The sequence below is a fragment of the Ambystoma mexicanum genome, chromosome 11 (genome assembly GCF_040938575.1).
Source record: "Ambystoma mexicanum isolate Mex_15411 chromosome 11, UKY_AmexF1_1, whole genome shotgun sequence".
In the NCBI taxonomy this organism is placed as follows: domain Eukaryota; kingdom Metazoa; phylum Chordata; class Amphibia; order Caudata; family Ambystomatidae; genus Ambystoma; species Ambystoma mexicanum.
In genome coordinates, this window is record NC_090934.1 from 249,865,252 (window position 1) to 249,880,024 (window position 14,773).

Below are 14,773 nucleotides of genomic sequence, written 5' to 3' on the forward strand. Positions count from 1 at the left end.
ATCTAATCCCCAATGCCTTAGCTAAGTAGCTTGAGTCTGCAAAAACAGCCTCGTTATGGCACCTCGTTTTGCATAAAACAAAAGCATCACAGGGATACAAGCTTGATAATTATACAGAACTGGGGGTATCCACCTTTCTCAAAGGTATACATATTTTTGACAGTCCAAGAGAAAGTCGAGTACTGTTTCGAGCACAAAAGGGGACCATTTAGAAAAAGTAGGGGACCATCTGTAAGAGTACTGTGCCGGTGGAAATACATTCAATCAGAACTTTATGTACAGTGCTCTACTGCTGGTGGGAAACATTTTGTTCAAATATCGTTCAGGTGTTAGATCAGTTTTATTTATTTATTTATCTTTTCATTTGTAAAGTGCCCAAACCCTGAGGCACCAGGGCGCTGTCACGAGACCAGTTACTTGAAGCATAATAACTTAAAGTGGCATTGAAAGTGACTTGTACATGCAGATAAGAACATTGCAAGTTAATAGCATATATCATGGTTATTATGGCATGTGTGATAGGAAGTCCGTTTAGGCAAACAGCCAGGTTTTCAAGGCCTTACGGAAGGACCAGTAGGAGTTTTGTGCTCTTAGTTCTGGGCCGTGGGTACACCAGTGGTTGGCGGCAATAGTCAGGAAGGTCACCCCTCCTCCTTTGGCTTTTTTCACTTTTATTAGGGTGAGACGGTCAGCATAGCAAGAACTGACTGGTCTGATGGAGTTCGCCCTCTTAATTTTCTGGGAGAGGTATTGTGGGGCAGTGTTTCTCAGGCATTTGTTTGTGATGTACAGGGTCTTGAAAATAACCCTTTCCAATATGGGGAGCCAATGCGCCTGTCTTCTGGCTGCAGAGATGTGATCTCTTTTGGGGCTGTTTAGCACAGGGCGGAGGGCATTATTTCGGATTATCTTTAGCTTGTTAATGTTCTGTTTGGAGGTCCTGGCAAAGAGGACATTACAGTAATTCGATTGCGCTCCAGTACTGGCTCTCACATTGGTCAGGCAGCTCTCTGGTGTCAAAAACGGTCTTGCTGCATTGAAGTTTGGCTGTGTAAGCTGCAGAAGAGGCCGCTGCACTTACTTGTTTGGTGAGGGAGAGGGCGGCATCCAGGCAAATGCTAAGAGTCTTTACCGCAGCTGAGACAGGGACCTGGAACTCATTTATCTTAAAAGAGTTATAATGGGGGCTAGGTTTCTTCAGCATGGTTGGAGAGCTTCCCAGGAGGATCTCAGTCTTGTCGTCGCTTAGACATAGGTGGTTGGTTGCCATCCAAGTTTGGATTGTAGAGTAGACTTTGTTGATCGTGAGGGTGTCTTCGTCATACGAGCCTGAGAGGGGAAGGAGTATTTGGGTGTCATCGGGATAGGTGGTATAGGATATGCCGATGTCATCCAGGAGGTTGAATAGGGGCTGGGTGTATATTATGGAAAAGGAGGGGGTGACACAGGATCCTTGGGGGATTCCACATGGGATGGGGATGGGAGGAGCATTGGCAGTGTCTGTGAAGACTCTCATGGTTCTCCCTTGTGTAGGATAAAGCCTGGAAACCTTACTGGGTTACAGTTTCTTATATTTTCATTTCTATATACGAAGCATCTAACTTACTCTCAATGTCCCCATATGTTTCCTCTGTGATGTGTGCATCTTTATCAAGCATATGGGTCAAACTTACCTTATTCAACAAAGTTGATATATGACAGAACCAAGTCCATGTCTTTCCCCCAAAGTATTCATAATGTCGCACAGCATCTCTTTATAATGGCTCATTATGACAACTTTATGCAGTCACGACCAATAAACAAGCATTGGCCATAGCAACAGTTGGGACTTTTGGGTAGACATAGGAAAGGCACTTGCCAGGCACTGTCATAGTGGTATTCTCTGGCCATTGATGGTAGCAGGTGCAAAATGGCGCAAGTACCTGGCCATTTAATAGCCGTGGCTGGCATATGCCTAATATTTATACACAAGCCAAAACTGTTGGCTTTGCCAATGCTTGTTTTTAGCAGGACTACAGTGAAGGACAAGCATAGTGCTTACAAATGTAAATGGATGAAGGAGGACTGGGTTATGGCATTATTATTACGCCAGTAGCGCATTTACAGCCCCAATTAAGCCATTAACTCTCAGAAGACTGCTTTGGAAAAACACTGGCAGTCATTTCAAGTGCAAAGTTTGATGGTAAGGCTTGATCAAAGTGAACACAAAGAGTTCCCACGAGGAGGTGTTTTGGGCAGAGAGGGGCAGGAACTGTGTGGGAATGGCCATTGGGATTAGCATAGCCAGGGACAGCTCATGGATGGGCACATGACCAAACAACACCTACACGCTGTGTGTCCGTCCTCATATGCATTTCTCCCTATCTGTACTCTAATACAATAGTTTCAGCTTATAGTTGGAGCAAGTGCCACCTAATAGCCTAAACTAATTTGATTAGTACATAGCTCATGGAAGCAAAGTAACTGCTTGGAATACGTTTTTTGTTGGGGCATGTTTGACGTTTAGTAAGAATCACAGCAGGCACACGCAAATCAACACTGACCACACTGATTTAAGACTATGGCATCATTCTGAGCTTTTCTATGGAATTATTTTTTTTTCAACACTGTATTAATTTTACAAAATAACCAACAAGTAACTGATACAAGCATTCATGTAATATCAGAGTTACAATTATTTTCTGAACAATCAATGAATACACTAACACAATTTAAGAATCCTATGATACAGGATTGTACTATAATAACTGTAATATGGCACAATCCCCCCTAACACACATTGTCCTTGGACATAATACCCACAAAACACATCGAACGGCGACACAACATCGGAAAAAAAGAAAGAGAAAAGAAAAGGAGAACAACATAAATTTAATTATTGATGTTAACATTTAGACATTTCTCCTTAGATGTGCATACCCACAACTTTTGGTAATGCTTTGACTGTGGGGATTGCATTTCTTATTAGTATAAGACCTATTTTTTCACTTTTTATTGCAGTGCTTAGAAGCAGGAGAAATATGTCATGGCACACTTCTTATAAATGAGATAATATTAATGTTATATTTTGTATTGACAAAGGACTGGAGGGAACAAGGGTCAGAAGAGGGAGCGGGGCACATCAGATAAATGTTATTTTTTTTATCTGCACTAAGTGTGTATAGCTCATTAAGCAACATGATCAACTGTGACATGTGCCGGCCTGCACTTTCCAAGTTCAAATCTTGGCCGCGCCTAATCAGCCCTTCATCCTACTGAGGTTGATAAATTGAATACCATTACATTTGGTAGTAATTCCACCGTTGTAGCAGCACTTAGAAGTGGTTGGGGTTCAAGCATGAAGCGCTATACATAAACATTTGATATAATAACATATCCACGCAGCATTAGGGAAACTCTAGACCACAGTACCATCAAAATTGTGTATTTGGCATGGTGATTCTATATAAGAAGGTATTGAAGTAGAGCATACAGTCAACTTGCTCTGAATAGACAAACCCTACTCTTTACCTGTACCCTTGTGAAAAAAATCACACTAGCCACTGATAAAAAGCCAAAACTTACATAAAATGATGAAGACTCCTGGCAGGGGGTATTTTGGGTGAATGTAAAACTGCAGCCTGCATTAAATCCAATTTGCACACATTTCATCTGACAAGAATCTGTAACAAACACAGTTGCTGTGTGCTGCACTTCACCAGCGTCAGGCCTCCTGTTGCTCAGTGCAGGGAAGGGTAAAGGGTGTGAGGGCAGGCTATATGAAAGAGGTCCGCTCGGCCCTTCCTAGAGACTCCACTGCACAGGAAGCAGCCATTACTGTACTCCACAAACTAGAAATAGTTCCAGAAACCAGTTATGTGCAGTCACCAAGCAACCAGCCTGGTGAGGTTACTCGCCTGGTGATAATAGGGCATGTTTCTGACCCAGAGGAAGCCTAGGTAGTCTGGGTCAGTGCATGATGAATTGCCAGACTCTCAACATCAGAGTCTGAAGATGATACAATGGTATAATAAGGTGATTCAGAATCAGGCCTGGTGTCAGGATCTTTCAAGCTATTCAGTTAGAATGGGACTCTTTGTAGGGCCCTCTACGAATTTGACAAGAAAGCTTAATAGCTTTTATTAAGCAGTCATTTGTGGGTAAAGCTTCCCTGCTGTCTGCCTTTCTTGGTTTTGCTATGCAGAGGCCAGTAAACCTGGCATGCGACCATCTGTAGTTTTACCATCCTCTCTAGTGTTACAGCTAGGGTTTGCCACAGGATGAGGTCACAGGGTGGAGTGGAAGGTATGCTCACATGCTGTACGACACTGTCCATTATATGCAAGTGCAGTTTATGCTAATGTGACTTGGGGAGTGAACTGGGCGGCATGCTGCGAGTACCAAAAATGCATGATTCCAGACAGATTACTATGCCCTGACTTTTAGAGGTTCATTTTGTCTTTGGTGAGCAATCACACCTGCACAATTTAATTGTATGTATTCATTTCTTCATATATACCGCTGACAAGCTGTCACTTTCCCTGATTTACTCGTCATTGTCTCGTTGGCAGTACACTGGGGTTGTTGATTGTGACATTTGACCCCACATGTTCCCAATAAGTTATGGGTTTGGGGGTGTAGGGTCCTTTCAAATTTCCACTCTTTGGGTGCACAGGCTTTGCTTGGGTAGTGCATGCATTATTGGCGTACGTGCACACCTTTATGGGTGATGGTGTACACTCCTTGCTTTCTTGGTTAGTGACCTGCTATTTTTGAATTTTTGATTTTAAAAGTGTGTTGTCTGAAATTGTTTGTTACGTAGACGTTTATATATTTACTGTGATATCCACAGAGCTCTGTATGCTTGGGGTCCTGATGAAGGTGGATTACCTTACAACTCTGCCAAAACATCCGCCATGCACCAAATATGCTTTAAAACTAGCATTTATGGAACATATGAAATCTTATACACAATCATTTACAAATTGTGTCCAATATGTTAATGGGTGTATGATTCAAAATATTCTTTTCAAATCCAAATGGGGGACTAAGCCAAAAATGAATATAACAGAGATGCACCCAGCATAGGGCGGTTAGAGGAACTTAGTGTAAATTGTAAAACATTCAGATCAATGCCTATGCTATTTCTATTGTGACAACACGAAAATATGTGTGCGTAAGGTGCTATCATGGACGTAGACCTGGGATGTGGATGTTAGCTATCAATTTGTTTTGAGTACTAAATGACTATGTATCTGTTTGTATGTATTATAGTTTTGGCCTTTGGGATAGTTTAAAAAGTTTTTTGATATTGAGTAGTTGTAAATTTTTTCTAATGCAAAATTGATTTCAATAAATTCACTCTTTAATTCATTCAATATATGACGTATAGATGTATTAATTATGTTTTCAAATAGCAGAGCTACATGTTAGCGTGAGTAAAGCAATAGCTTACACAATGTTCAAATACCTCAGATTTTTTTTTCTTGAATGAAGCCTGTTGGGAATATATTTTGTGTATACGCCTCCATATGCTCTAAGGGCACAATAGTCCTCATAAATTGAAAGCTGGTGCACTTTAATTGTGCACTGTTGGCCAAAGACAGACCTTTCCAAAAACTGTTCAATGATCACAGACATGTTTCACCCTTCTTTTAGATCTTTGGAGTGGGGTATCTTATTTGCTGGGAAATTAATAAAAGTCAGCAGTGGAACTCACCAAGCTATCTAACCTTAACGCTTAAACCAGGGCAATCACTCATTCAATTTGCATTAGGAAACATATTCTCCTATTATAATCTATGCACCCCACAGCTGCCTCCGCTAACAAAAGCATTTTGTAATTATTTTTGTGTGTAACTGTAACTTAAAATGATATGCTATGCGCCCAGATGGTTGTAGGTCATTTGGTCGAAAACCAAATGATCGAATGCTATTTGATCGAGAGTGAAATGGTCGAAAAAATGCTCGCTTTTTTTTTTTTTGTAATTTTGTTTTCATGGGGGGATTCCCCCCAACCCCCCTTTTTCTATATAATTTTTTTTTTTACCAAACAAAACGAAAAAAATATATAAATAAATAAATAAAAAAAAGCGACCATTTTTTTTCGACCATTTGACTTTCGATCAAATGGTCATTCAATCTTTTATTTTCGACCATTTGACCGGACACCCGCCCAGATACCTCCGGGTTTGGTGCGTGCTACAAATCAATAAACAAACAAACAGCAGAAGTCCTTTACATAAGTTGCACTAAATTCACTCTGGTTTTTACGAGTCGGAAGCGGCTGAGCATTTCAGTGCGGTTTGACTCGTTTTCCCAGTAGTCCTAGAAGGTCCTTTCTTCTAACGCGACACGACGCGGAAGCAGAGCAGAGGCTCTGTGTTGTGCCGGAGCGGCTACGGAGCCGCTACGGGGCAGAAGCGGTGAGCCGTGTCCCGGTGACTTAAGTTACATTAAGAAATGTGGCACGGGCAGCAGACACGAAGCTGAACTGGTGAGACGATGCGGGCAGCGTGGGCACAGTGCTTGCTGCTGGCGGGGGCACGAAGTGCAGGAGCGGCTGCAGGAGTTGCTGGAGGAGGGGCTGCAGAAGGTACTGCGGCTCTCTCTCGGAGCTTACGTCTCTGTGCTCGTACTCTGGTGCGCTCCGGTGGTAAGCTGCATTTATTCAATATAGAGGTGGAAAGCGGAAAGCCCTGTTGATGTCATAGTGTTTTGATGTCTTGAAGCTGAACATAGAGCAATCTAAGAGGTGCTGTTCAGGTGAAACGGGGTTCGGTTAGTGAAACGTTCCCTCATGCATTTCCCCCTTAACTTGATCCTCTAGCGATCCAGCCCATTTGTAGCGGCATTGGCATAAAAACCACAAATACAGCTTTGGCTGTTTTAGTTGCGAGTAGGGCATTTCCTATAGGCAAGGAAAAGTAATACATACAGCCCGTGGATTCAGTGAGACTGCGGGAGAAAATAATCCTTTGATCACGTGAATCCAGAAAAGGCGACATCAGTCAATGCGGGTGCCTGTGGAATTTTTTTAAAATTTTCTTTGAGCCAGCATTCTCTTCCTTTTCCCTGTGAAATCAGATAGCTGGGAGGTAGCAGTAGACCGTGTATACGATATACGGTTGATTGATACAATGAAGCTAAGGAGTAAGCTGAAAAATACTAAAACCAATAAAAAATCTACAAATAAAGGGAATCCTGTGGCTATAAGTGATAAAAGCCCTCAAGCTATTACTGATAAGGAAAAAAAGATCACAGATTTTTTTGGGGAACAGACTGTGACGGTGCAAATCCACTCTGATCAATTGGCAAAAACCCTGATCATGAGAGACGCCTTAATCATCCCAGCGGAGTTTGATAATAATAACTCGCTATTAAATCCATGCTACAGTCTGGAGGGCCAAATCTCGCATTTAGAAAGTTCTTGGAACTCAGGGCCGGCAAAGATATCAGAAGCTACGGTTGATCCAGTTCCCAATACTGAGGATATCTCAATAAATGTCATACCGAGTTCAAATAAGGAAAGACTCTCATGCTCCCCTCGTCTGTCAGGATTGGCAGATGCAACAAATGAAGATGCTAGTGTGGTTCAGGTTAGCGCAACATCAAGCCCAAACCATGATTGTGGTAAATGCAACATTGACTCTAAATTTAAAGCTCGATGACAAGAAGTGAGAAACGAAAGAGAAATAGAGAAATTCAAAATACAGCAAAAGAAGAAATCATATTGGTTGATAAGGGAAAAGTAGCAAATGTAGCAAAGAAGAATCGCACAGAAAGAGAGAGAAAAAGGGCGGCTAGAAATGCAAGAAAATGTGCAGAGTGGTGAAAAAAAGGGCACTCTTACGTCTTGGGTGATTGAAGCTGACAAGAACAAAATTGGCTCCAGCAAGCAGTCTAATATACAACCAGAGGAATCCGCGAGCAAGGATAGCAGTGACGGCTCTGTCGATGAAGTCGATGTTTCATCTATGAACAGCAGCTATAGTCAGGCAGGCCCGGCAGATATCTCACTGCCTATCACAAAAGCAAAGGTGAAATTTTCCAAGTTAGCTCAAGAAAACTGGCCAACGTCAAGAAAATCAGTGGTAAAGACTAATAGGACAAATAAGGATGAGACCACAAATGGACTCATGCAACAAAAGGTCTTCACTATCTCACATACAAACAAAAGGAATTTTAATGTCATCAACAGGGGAGTGCTGTTAGAAGCCCTACATCGGCAACTGCAATTAAGAATATTGAAGAGTGGGGACTTTAAATTTGTGGAGCCCTATTCACTGCTATTCTGAGGCAGTGGTAAGTCTTGTGAGAGATCACAAGGAAGAATTAAGAAGCAATGGATATGTTCTGGACGCAAAAGAAAGTGAGACAGGATGCGGCGATAGTAAACCTGCACTTACTAAAAGTGCTAAAAATGTTCAAGAGCCAAGAGAACCTAAGAAGGATAATTATATAAATAAGTCACATTGGGAATGGTTATGTTCATTTTTGCCTCCAGTATCTAATGGAGAATGATTAGATTCTACCATTATTTCCTGGAATACTAGGGGCCATTCCCATCTTTTTGTTGAAAATGGCCCTTTTGGTGTTTTAAAGGATGCCCTAATTGTTTTTTTTTTACAGGAAACATGGCTTATGAAGGGTGCTGTGTTTGATGGTTTTAAATCATATCATAATGTTGCAAAAAAAGGAGAAAATGGTCGCCCATTTGGAGGTCTCTCTATCTTAGTCTCGAATAGATTGAACTCACAAGAGTGTATTATATCTCCAAACAATCCAAATGTGTTGATGGTGGTAGCTGATATGCCCAATAATTGTAAAATATTGCTGATTAATATATATGATCCTCCAGGACTATCCCAAACCTTTGAGATACAACAGACAATATCTGAAGCCCTGGCCGACCAAAATATGACAGGAGGAGAATTGAATATTATATTTGGAGGTGACCTTAATGCCAACCTGCTAACAGACGATATGGGCTGTTTAACGAAAGCAGCCATCTGGAGATTATTTATCAGCGAAAATACACTAAGGCTGCTAAATGGAAGTAGTTGTGATACATCCATCAACACTGTAACATGGACTAATAACGTTCATACCTCTATATTAGATTATATCTGTATAAGTGATAATATGTTTGGCCAAACTTTAAGCTTTGAAGCATTGAACAATATTTTTAGTGATCATTATCTTTTACAATGAAGAATCGAATTGTATGTGGCTCCCCATGCGAGAGATGCAGTTGGGGAGGTACACAGTGGCAGTAAAGGTACAAGAATTCGATGGTCGGATATTAATCTGGCAAAGGCCAAAAGGTGGAGTAAAACAATTGACCAAAAACAGCTACTTGATATCTCTGTAGACAATATAGCAGCCTGGTTCTCTAACCATCTTTCTGTCATGATGCCTACTCCAGGGAATGTGTGTCCCCAAAAGAACGAGGTTACTTATAGTAGACCGTTCGATAAAAACATAAGGGATATGGAAAGGGAGAAGCGAAGAAATCTGAGACACTTAAATAAGCAAGGTCTGAGTCCTGATGAAAGTCAAAAAGGCAGAAGGGAGATCTGCAATAAGTATTCTAATATGATCAAGTTCTATCAGACATCTGAAAAGAATGCCGCCTGGCAATCTATGGTTAAAATATTAAATGAAGGAGATGCTAGGAAGTTCTGGACCTGCTTTAGAAATATGAATAATGCCGGTAACTCTGAGCTGTTAATTCCCATAGACAGCTATAATTGGATAAACTTTTTAACAAAAATGTTTAAAGGAGAATCCCAAAAACTTGAAATTTGTCCCATAATCAATATGAACATATGCAGGGAAGAGATAGTGTTAATAATAAAGAAGCTAAAGAGCTCTTGTGCCCCGGGACCCGATGGTCTATGCAATATCATCCTAAAAGAAAATCCAGAAACATGAGCTGATATTTTACTAATAATGTACCAACAAATTATCGATACTGGAAGGATGCCCAATTCCTGGAAGACTGCTAATATCATTCCTATTTTTAAGTCTGGTCAACGTAATCTTCCTGAGAACTATAGATTAATAGCCCTTACCGATGTCCCTAGCAAGATTTTCTGCACATTGATTCTAAAAGAAATCAATAAGTGGATTGCTAGTGAAAACATACTAGATAAAGCCCAAACAGGCTTTAGGAAAGGCCATGCTACGATAGATAATATCTTCATATTAAACACACTAATTGAGCATGTCAGTCCAGGAAAACTGGACACCCCTTGAGTGGAAGGAGATGTAGGATAATTGGTTGGCCGAAGACCAATCGCCTCATTTAAAGTGTTAAGAATACATGCTAATTAGTTATTACGTAGCTATTGGCCCAGCTAGAGTGCGGCCATTTTAAGATGACTAGAATTGCCATTTTGTTTTCTCTTTGTTCTCTTTAACGTTGCCTCTTTGCCTCATGTAAAACTGCTTTGCTATAGATATTATCTCCCTTCAATGGTCCAAGGCTACGAAAACATGTTGAAACATTACACTGGAGAGCCAGACAGAAATGCCCGTTTCCCTCCCTCATAGATCCTTGAAGACAGGGAGCAAGGCATTTAATCAGTACATAAATGCCAGCGAGTCTCTTGAAAGAATAGCAATGTATGAAACTAGCATGTAAAGAGTTGGATTATGTTCTTCTTTACGGCCCCCCCTCCTAAGCCCAGTGAGGCCCTGGAGAGCGGGCTGACCTCCAGAGCGAGAATCGAAACTTAGAGACTGGTATGCGCCAGTCTCCTACGCACAGCTTGCCTATGAGAAACAAATGCTGTGTTCTCGCAAACAAAGAATGATGTCTGTAAAACTGGAGTTTGCAATCTGTTACTAAATATGGTGATCTAAGGTGTCATATTTGTCACACTGCTCAATCATCGCCTCTAATTCAAAGGGAAATGAATTGGGGGCGGTATCAAATGTGTCATACTGTGTCATTGCTGATTGTAAGATGCTCCTTTGTATATATGTAACTGATGTAAGTCGTTCATTGCTTGCGTCCCCTGAGGTCTGTTTAGACACACGTCGCGGGGCGTGAGACCACTTGGCCAATTGGGACTATTTTGTATTGCAATAAACCCTAGATTTTGGGAAGAGAACCTTGTGTTTGGCGTATCTATTCGTGTGTGGTGACTTTGCCTTGTTTCCACATTCGAGGGTCCCTCAGGGGTCCCTTCAAGCAGGCTGATCAAGATAAAAATTTACCACTATATGTTCTCTTTGTAGATTTTACCTCCGCCTTTGACTCGGTAGAGCGGGGGCGACTTTGGAAGAAACTCGAGGCTCGAGGCATGCCCGCAAATTTGTTGTATCTCTGTAGGAAGATATATGATGATAGTAAAGCCCAAATACGCCTAGACAATCGAGGTACCTTATCTGAACCTTTTAATATCTTAAAAGGTGTAAGAAAGGAATGTGCACTAGCGCCCATTTTTTTCAATTTGTTCGTGTCCGATTTTGGCAACATCTTTAAAGATAAAATGAATGCCTTTCCCAAAATCGGCTCCCATAAGATGGAGTGGATCTGCTATGCAGATGATATTATAATCATGGACAATACGTATGTGGGCATTTGTAATAGTGCTTCTGCCCTGTGTGAATATGCAGATAAGAATGGCCTCATAATTAATCTAAAAAAACCACAATTTATGAGCTTTGGGGCACATTGCTGTAAAAAGAAACACCATACTATGTTCACTGGGAAAAATAAAGAAAGTTAACAGCTACAAATACTTAGGCCAGGAAATATGCAGTGATAGGAAGAAAATGAATCCTCTAGTTCAAAAGAATAAACTAATGAAGATAATGGCAACCTTAGCAGCAGTTGTAAGTTTTTCTAAGAAAACAGCGGGTTTTAGCCTGTTGGGAATTATTAATATTTACAAGCAAAAGTTGGTGGCAATGTTCTTGTATGCCTTGGAAGCATCTTTTTCTGATTGGGTGGATGTGACGGAAAGTGTGATATGGAGGAGAATATTAGGTCTCTCTAATTATACACCCATTCATGCCATTCGGTTAGAAATGGGGTGTATTTCTCTATCTACTTAAATCGACCATAACAGAGCAAAGCTTTATATCAAAATAAGGTATGCACAACAAGGTTCATTATTGCATATAGTACATGAAGGGCTTAAGGGAGGAAATATGGGGGCCCTGAATAATTTCCAGAAAAAAATTCAGGATATATTTGAGAGAATTGCATTTGTCAAAAAATGGGAATATGGAGAGGGGGCGGTTTTGAAGTCCTGAAAGATTCCTTGGAAAAGTGGGATTAGGCATATAGCAATGATAGGGTTGCAGAATTTCGTTCATTAGGATCATTTGCAAAACTTCCTTTTCTGTACAAAAAACCTCAGTTCTATATAAAGCTTATGCCCTCAAAGGTCAATCGGAACATTTTCTTGGACATGAGGTTAAATCGACTCAATGTTCTTGGTGTACGGGCGGCCTGGTTAAAAATGTCGGAGGAAAGGAGAATGTGCAGATTGTGTGGTAATGAAAAAGAGAAAGAAACCATAAGACATGTGCTTACCTGCTGCAAGAGTCTGAGTTCCATATATGAGAAGTATTTCGAAAAATACCTAGTAAAATATGAATATGATCTTACTTATATTGCCAGTGAAAGGTTCTGGCTGAGATGTTTAGCAGGATGGAATAGGAACTTAATAATTGCAACAACGCAGATTTGGAAGGTGGCAAACTCTCATCTCAGGCAGTTCGAAGAAAATGTGAAATTATTAGTAGATCTATAAGCTTATTTTCTTCTGGAGCAGGGGTGAACTGAGCTATAATGTCTCTTATGAGGGTTACTCTTTTCATAGAAAATGAATTGAATGAGACTTAGCTATACGCAGGAGTGATATATATTGGTCTGTTTATTCTACAATTGGTGCATGTAAAGAAGACAATGATTTTCTGTTTTAATAATGTATAGTATTTATATTGGTGACAAATTTATTTGCGGGTATTATCTTTTCCTTTTAGGTATTTTATTGGCTAATTGTGTGAATTGTTTTTTTTTACTTCTTAATTTTCCTGTTTTGTGTATGTTTTATTCTTTGTGGAAAGTTCTTTTGAACTGAAACGCAATAAATTAAAAAAAAATTAAAAACAAGTCACTCTGCCCATTCCTTATGATACATGGATTTTGCGATCAGATATTTACTACTGGGAGTTTAAAAAAACCCCACTAACTGAAACTGCTTGTGCCCCACAAAACTAGTTTACAATTTTTTTAATTGCTTTTTGCATTTTAAATCCTGAGACTGCACCAGATCAATGCGTTTTTATTATGGACATATACAGACAGGTTTTCACATCTGTAGGTAAGGGGGCCCCCCGCCATCCGTTTCAGATGCCCCACTCCTCACCCCCTACACAAATGTAAGAATGGCATGTAGAATGGTGGTGGGGACGATGGAGGCTGAGCTTCCCTGTGGAACTTCCATTCTATACAGCCGATGCTTGTCCAGCCCTGGGTTGGTTTGGTTTTTTTTAACAGGCCTGCATGAAGGACTCTCGGAGTGCTTATAAATCGAGTGACTGAAGACAGGCCTGGTAATGTGTTTTTATCACACCAGCAGTGTGTTTACAACTCCAATTAAGTAATAAACTCTCAGAAGACTGCTTTGATGGAATCCTGACAGGCACTTCGAGTGCAAAGTCTGATGGTTAGGCTTGATTAAAGCGAGCTCAAAGAGTTCCCATGAGAAGTTTTGGATGGGGAGAGGCAGGAATGTGGAGGTGGGGGAGAATTGCCATACCGATCAGCATGGCCATGGGCTGGCAATGGGTGTGCTCATAACCAAACAACACCTATAGACCTTCTCATTTGCCATTCCTCTGTGTCCCTCCTCATATGCCATTTCTCCCTATCTGTACTCTATTGCAATAGTATAGGCTTATAGGTGGCATAAGCGCCACCTAATAGCCCAAACTAAACATAGGTTTGCACTTTGCTATAAAGTTCACAGATTTCACCCCGGCCTCCACAAGCAGTGAAACTGTGAGGGTACTTGCAGGTAAGCTGAAAGCATGTTTCACTGACTTGTTTTCTGCTTTAACTAGGTGAACCAGTCCCTCTGTGCCCCATTGTCCACTACCATATAATGCAGCTGAGACTGCTTGGGCCTTGTACACCTCTAAGAACCTTCTAAGCAGGGTTTGGTTTCCCCGACATCGGTTTAAAGTGCATAGTGTGCCTGAGCGATGTTTCAATGTCAGCTCACTATTTGTTCTTTGTGTAATCCATTTAGTATCATTTTGGAGTCTTACACTGGGGTAATCATAGTGCTTGCCCCCTGGAGGAGTTCACCATTCATTTCGATGTTTGCCTTACACTTACCTGAAGGATGGCAACTCATCACCATTGTTTTTCACCATATATATATATATATATATTCAGTGAAAAAACTTTGTTAAAGGGACGTTATGGTTCCAAGTAAAACCGAAAAACCCCTGAAATTCGCCAGTTATGGTAAGCTAAGCAACCATAACTCGCGCCACCACCGTGCACTGCCAAGCCTAACACCCAGGACATCAAAGATGACATCACAAATGTCGTCTCCTCGTCCCAGTACTTACTTCATGAGGCCCCTGCCTCCGACACAGGACCTTCTTCTATTTCTTTAATTTCCTATAGCTCCTCTCCCACATCCACATCACTCAGTTTCATATTACCAAGCCGGAGCATGGGACCTTCCCCGCAGGGAGGGTGAGGAGGGTCGTCAGTACTGTGACGAGGAAAGTAGGACTAGGAGTAATGAAGATTACC